This window comes from Triticum aestivum, unplaced genomic scaffold (assembly GCF_018294505.1).
Source record: "Triticum aestivum cultivar Chinese Spring unplaced genomic scaffold, IWGSC CS RefSeq v2.1 scaffold169807, whole genome shotgun sequence".
NCBI classification, from domain to species: Eukaryota; Viridiplantae; Streptophyta; class Magnoliopsida; order Poales; family Poaceae; genus Triticum; species Triticum aestivum.
This window is the reverse complement of record NW_025230520.1, coordinates 1,834-8,614: the sequence shown is the minus strand read 5'-3', so window position 1 is coordinate 8,614 and position 6,781 is coordinate 1,834. Positions and strand designations below refer to the sequence as shown.

The 6,781-nt window shown below is 51.2% G+C and overlaps 1 pseudogene; it reads right to left on the bottom strand.

Annotated features, from left to right (window-relative positions):
* Positions 1 to 2,133: 2,133 nt before the first annotated feature.
* Positions 2,134 to 5,605, bottom strand: LOC123175602 (probable indole-3-acetic acid-amido synthetase GH3.9; annotated as a pseudogene).
* Between the last annotated feature and the right edge of the window lie 1,176 nt (positions 5,606 to 6,781).

Here is a 6,781-nt window from a genome sequence, read left to right as displayed (position 1 = left end):
GACTGGGAACTGACCGTGGACGCACTCCCCGACGACGCGGACGGCGGGACACGACGTCAAAAGGACGATCAGAGCACGTCACCGTCGTCGTCGTCGTGGCTGGTGATACTGCTGGCGGTGCTCGGGTCGGCGGCCGCCGCGGGCTTGGCCGTCTTCTCCGTGATGGTGTACCTCGTGGTGACCAGGGGCCGGGCGGTGGACATGCAGGTGCAGCAGTGCTACAAGGACTATTTCGCGAGGATGCCACGCTGATGGATGGATCCAATGCGTTGGGTTGAGTGCAGACATGGATGGACCCAGGATCAGGATGCCACAAGAATCAATTGGTGAAAGAGATTTAGCTCGCAGTTATTCAACATTTGGCGTCAGAAGAATTCTGTTAGTTTCAAACTTTCAACGGGTATCAACCTGTCCATCGAATTAGCCCTTGTACATTTTTTTTGCGAAAATTAGGCCTTGTACATGTATACATATGAATTATTTATTTAGGCATAAAACTGTTACTCGAACTAAGTGTATCTTTATGGTAGAACCAATCCACCAGAATTCAAGTCCCTACTCATGGCACTGGTGCTCTGACTTCGTAAGTCTCAAAATATTGTGTCGGTTAAGTATTTCAAAGATGACAAAGATACTCATAGGCTAGTGTGTGTTAAAAAAAGGTATACATCAAATTTTTGCATGCCCGTGCCCATCCGGTTGTTCTGCTTAAAAAAACTATCATTGCTTAATTGTTGTTAGTTAATGTTCTCCCCATCTGTCGTTGGCCCCTTCCTCTCCCGCAAATGCAATAGTGGGCTACAAGTTGCTTACATGGTATTTTGCCTATATAAAAAAGAGAGGCCATCCTCATTTATTGGTCTCTTTGTATTTGTGTCAAATTTTAACCATAGATTTAACTAAAAAATAACAATGCATGTCATAAAAAATTATACCATTCAGAACTATGTTTAAACATGAATCCAACGATATAATTTTTGGTGACGTGCATTAATATTTTGTTATTTAAATTTATGGTCAAATTTTGATACAAAATACGACAGGAAGCAATAAACCAGGACAATGGTAGTAAAAAAGGAAGAGGGTATGCAAAATTCAAGCTCTACACGTGCTCCAAATAAGACAAGTGAATGAGAGAAAATAGAAACAGAGAAAGTGAATAAATCATTAACCTAAGTTTGCTTTTTATAGAAAGGGCATAAAGGCCGACTTCAAATTAATGAAACCATCAACCGAATAGGGGATACATTGTTGTTGCACACAAGGATATATACTTGATACAAGAAGGAAATGTAGGTAGCTAGAACAAAGATGCTAACTAGGGTAGGCCACACATAGCTGCCACCGAAGAAAACAAGATCAAGTCAAAGATGAACTCCATGCCGAAAAGGATTAGCGTGTGCAGAGGCCGTAGAGACGCACCAGACGAAGGGTGATAGGAATACCAACACAGAGATGAGCAATGTCGCAAAACTCAGGATAGCCAGGCCGGGGACGGAGGAGAGACCACCATATCTCCTCGCACGTTACCGATGAGGGGACCTTATCTTCGCTCGCCCAACACTGGAGCACCATCACCACCCAGCAACCCCACAACGCCGCCGAATAATGAACCACAAAAACTAGAGCGGGAAGGCGACCTCGCACCCACCACCGTTGACATCCAACAGAAAACTGGAAGCACATCAACACCACTCCACCCATCCCAAGGTTGCTTCTTCAAGAAGATCACGACGCTGGAGCTCCGTCGTCGCTCGGCAGCACCCAACCAAGGTTTTCACCCGGGATAAGGGGAAGTGGGAATCGAGGGGCCCCTCAGGAGGGAAAATGGGGCCGGAGACATCGTCAACGTCGAGGTCGACCAAGGGTTTTCCCCTCCTAGGTCTCCCCTACCATGCCCATAGGCCGGCCCGAACAAGGGACCTAGAGACGGTGCGCCGGGATCCAGATGTAGCGCAGCAGCTGGAGCAGACCACACCGTGAGGAGCCACGGCCGCCCACGCGAAGGGGAGGGCCAGTCAACACCCGCGGTGCCACCCGCCAGACACGGTCGATTCCGCTGTCACACCCAGGGCCGCCGCCTCAGCATACCAAACCTCCTCGGCGAGACACAGGGCAGTAGAGACCTCACTGCTATACCTTCGACCGCAGCCGCGCGAGGACGCCGGCGACCAGCTGGGGTGGCGGCGGGCAGGTGAAGGAGGGAGAGGGAATGAGGGACTCGAGGGGCCGACGCGAGAGGGCATTAACCTAAGTTTGTTAGTCCATCAAACCCGTAATAGTCTTTCCGTTGGCCTAGCGGTCCAGAGGCCAGCGACAGCATGCACATGATGCGTTGGCACTCGCACTATCAGCAACCTCGGGCCAACCAATCCTGCCATGACACGAGACACTACAAGCTACTCCCTCCGTAAACTAATATAAGAGCGTTTAGAATACTAAATTAGTAATCTAAACGCTCTTATATTAGTTTACAGAGGGAGTAGCTAGTACTAGTAGCAAACAACGGGAGACATTATTAACCGGCTACGAGCCACGCACCAATTAATTTCCAGTCAACTATGGATATGTGCCAAAGGAACCCTAATATGCTTTATTTGACTAGACGCCAAATGGAAGGGCTGATTTCATGCACGTCATTCTCAGCACCGGCTACTTGATTAGCTTATCTCTAATCACCAACCGCAATTGGACGTGATGCATGATTAACAATGTTTTAAGTACCGTATAAATTCCTTCTCCACCGCCACCTTTCGGCTACGGGACACAATTAGTGTCGTCAACGCTGTTCAATTTAGCCAAGCACTCCATCCTTCTTCCCGCCCACCGAAGTCGCCCCTTGCTAGTTGCCGCCGCCGGCCTAGGCTCATCTACAGCCGCAAACACCTGATCCGGTCCCTCAAAGGTCCACGAGGCGGCTGGGTTCGTCTGCGGGCTCTATCGGGTATCCCTCATTTTGCTGTGTTACTTATGTCCATGCAACTTAAATCGTCCATAATTCACATTAAATTAGTTATCTGACAACCAAAATAACAAGTTCTCATCGGCTGGACATTACTTAAACATAAGAAGAAACTATATTAAACGGAGAAGGGCGGAGGAAATTACCATGTAGGCGCCGTAGCCGGACGGTCATCGTTGTTCGCGCTGGATCCTTCGCTGACATTCGAGGCGTCATTTGACGAGATCGGCCCGGCCAGCCTCCAGAGCAACTGCTCTTGCTCCTCAGTGTGCCGCTGCGCCTTGCCTTTGCCGTCACCTGAGCCGTTGCGTCGCGCTCCGACAGCTCGATGGCGAGCCGGAGTGCTTTGGCATTCTTGCACCGGAGCCGCCGACCGGTTGTCGGCGACGGGGATGAAGAGCTAGTTGGGCGACCATCGAAGCCCAAACCGACGACTGCATGGCCGTCCTCGCTCCCCCGTCCTGTCAGGCAGATATCATTCTCACATTCTCATTCTCAAGAGAAGTGCGTGGTAGCTAGCACACTACGTACTGTACTACACATGCATGCTAGCCTACACGGTCCAACATGCATGCCAGACCACGGACTACACATTGTCCTCAACAGATGTGCCGTCGTAGCGCGTACAATGTGTTTGCTTAATAGGAGCCACATGCATACATGCATGACACTAGCTAGCTACCTGCCACACCACGGTCACACCTGAATGATCAGTGCATCCTGGAATCGACTGGACCGCACCATGCATATGCGTTGGCACCGGCAGTCCTAGTAGTCTCGGCCGGCCAGGCCGACCAATCCGGCCATGACACGAGATACAACTAGCTAGCAAGCGAATAACTATGTATGTCCCTAGTTGACCACACGCCAAATTGTATGGCTAATTTGATGCGTGTCATTTTCAACGCCCGGTAGCTAGTTGATTAGCTTCGAGTGACTATCTCTCACCACCAACCATACGTAACAATGTTCCAAGCAGTACCGCTATCTTTCGTCTCCACCGCCACCTTTCGGCCACGGCCAACAACGTCGTCAACTCTATCCAATATCGCCAACTTCATACATATACTTTCATACTAGGAGAGCCGTAGCAGCAGCAGAACGCCATGCATCCACGTCGATATGCTGAATGTTCGGTCCACGTGGTGGCCACGGATTTGAGTAGCACATCGGATCAGGTCGATGGCTGATGTGTAAGGTGGCGTAGCCATTGGGGAAAGATGTCAAACCCTAGCCAGAATATATGCGCGGGTCAGTGGCAAGTGCGTTAGGCCGCACTACGTCGCAAATATAAAATGCATAAATGTCAACGGCGCGAACCCTTTACTACTTTCCCGTGGGCTCATGGCCTATTTGTCTTCCCTTAGAGCATCCACACCCAGACCTCTTAAATTGAATAGGTGGACGTACGCAGAACCACTGATCGGATTGCACCGGACTCTTCAAACACGTCAGTGATGTCCGGCATGCCTCATACTCAGCCCATATATGTGGTGATTTTTTACAAAAAATGATTTTTACATTAAAAAAATTGTTTTTGTATATTTATATTTGACAAGAAAATCTAAAAGATTTATCCTAGATTCTAGATAGAAAACTTTGCTACGCTGCAAAGGTTTGAACTTCAAAATATGTTTTATGTGAGAGAAACAAAAAAGAAAAATGTGTTTGCACGAATCGCGATGCGCAGAATGGATGGCTAGATAGAGAGGGCCCCGGTGTAGCTGTGCTATTTTATATTTTCGGCAGCTCGGCCTCGTCTGTTTTGTCCGTCTCGATGGAGAGCACGGCGTCTTGGCGGCGCACGAACTGGAACTGCGGCGCGGCGTTGTGGAAGCCGGACACGCGGAGCACGTCGCCCACGCGGTACCAGTTCAGCCCGGTATAGGTGGTGACCACCACCTCGTACTCCCGCCCGGCCTCCACGCAGGCGAGGTCCACGAGCTGGCTCGCGTCCTCCTCGCCGGTGGTCTTGTTCACGGGGAGGAACTCGAAGTAGGCCACGTTGGGCATGATGGTGTAGGACACCTCAGACGGGTCGCACAGCGGGCGGAGGTTGATGCCGAAGTAGCACTCCGAGGACGCGTACGAGGTGGACACCATGGGCAGGCCGCCGCCGTAGTGTTCTAGGGCCGGGACGTACTGAGCCATGGCACCGGTGACGACGACGTCGAGGTACCTCGTGTTCGGCCAGATCCGCGTGACGATGCCAGCCAAGTCACCCTTGCAGCACTCTTGCCGAATGAGCCGGGCGAGCTCGGGGTCCGACCCGCGGACGACGCCCGCGACGGCCTCGCGCACCAACGTGTCGGTGACGCGCGGACTGAGCGCGCCGGCCTCGATGTCAGCGGCGAGCTGCTCCCAGTTGAGGTGGAGGAAGCGGATGGCGCGCAGGAGGCTGGCGGCGAACACGGCGCCGATGCGGAGCACGTCGTGGCGCTGGCACAGGCCGCACACCATCTGCGCGTACATGCTCTGGAACGCGTCCGCGCAGAGCACGGCCGCCCTCGGGCTCGTGTAGTGGCGCTCTAAGGCGGGCTTGAAAATCTCGCTCTTGTAAACGCTGGTCAGGGCCGGCCACGCCGTCAGCCCACTGGGCGTCTTCGTCTCCGGCTTCACGAACATGAAGTAGAGCTCCTTCCCCTTGTCAGCCCTCATCCTTGATGGGGAAGTGCCTACAAGTTTACATTCATGGAGAAAAAACGTATAACTCAGTGTGCTTTACAAGTTTATTCATGGAGAAAAACGTCTAACTCAGCGTGCTAACTCAGTGTGCTTTTTAAAGGTTCCATACTCATGTCTCATTAAGGAAATGTTCACATATCTACTTGAGTCATTAATGAAGATAGATAAATCCACTGCTAGCAACGACACCTACACACATCACCATGTATGTTTACCAATGCGTTTGTTGCTCGTTTTTTATGGCTTGTCAACAGTATTTTAGTCACTCTACATTTCGAAGAAAGTTCCATGTGTCAGATGATTCATAATCGAGTTAATTGCACGTTGGTACCACACTTGCGCACCTACTCACGAATCAGTACCACTACTCGTGCATGTCGCAGTTCAGTACCAACTCAGGGCCTAAGTGATGCATAACGGGCTGACAGCCGTATAAGTGAGTATTGACCATGTATCTGACAGACCGGGCCCACCTGTCAGGTGACACGGTGGCCAATCGGCGCGTGCCCGGTACGCCGACTAGGACGAGGCCGGTGCGGTCGGTTACATGGGCTCGGTCGGACTCGTCTCACTCTCGCTCGACCTCACTCTCGCTCGACCTCACTCTCGCTCGACCTCACTCTCACTCTCTCTCTCCCTCCTCTCTCCGATTCGCCGCCGCCCGCCGCCGCCGCCACCTCAACCGGCTCGCCGTCGCGCCATGGAGGACGAGAGCAGCCAGGACTCAAGCGCGCAATACATGAACCTCTCCGACGACAAAGCCATGCATTACCGGGTGAGTTGTAGAGCTAGGGTTAGGGTTGGATTATTAGATTTGGGATTTGGGGGGATTTGATTTGATTTGGGGATTTTGTTTTCCTTTTGTTCATGTAGATCCCTGCTAGCATTGAAGACCAAGACTACACTGGCATTGAGACAGCACCCAGAGTTCTTTGCCATCAGCATGTTGTGGCGGCTGAGAGGCGTGTAACATTCGAAGCATTTAACACAGGCAGGAGGTTCTTAGTCTGTCCTATGAGTGTAAGATTCTGTCCAAACTCTGTGTTAATGGTATTGTTTAATCTAGCCATGTGCATAGAATTGTCCAGTCCAGTGCATAGAATTCATGTTCTTTAATCTAGCCATGTGCTGATG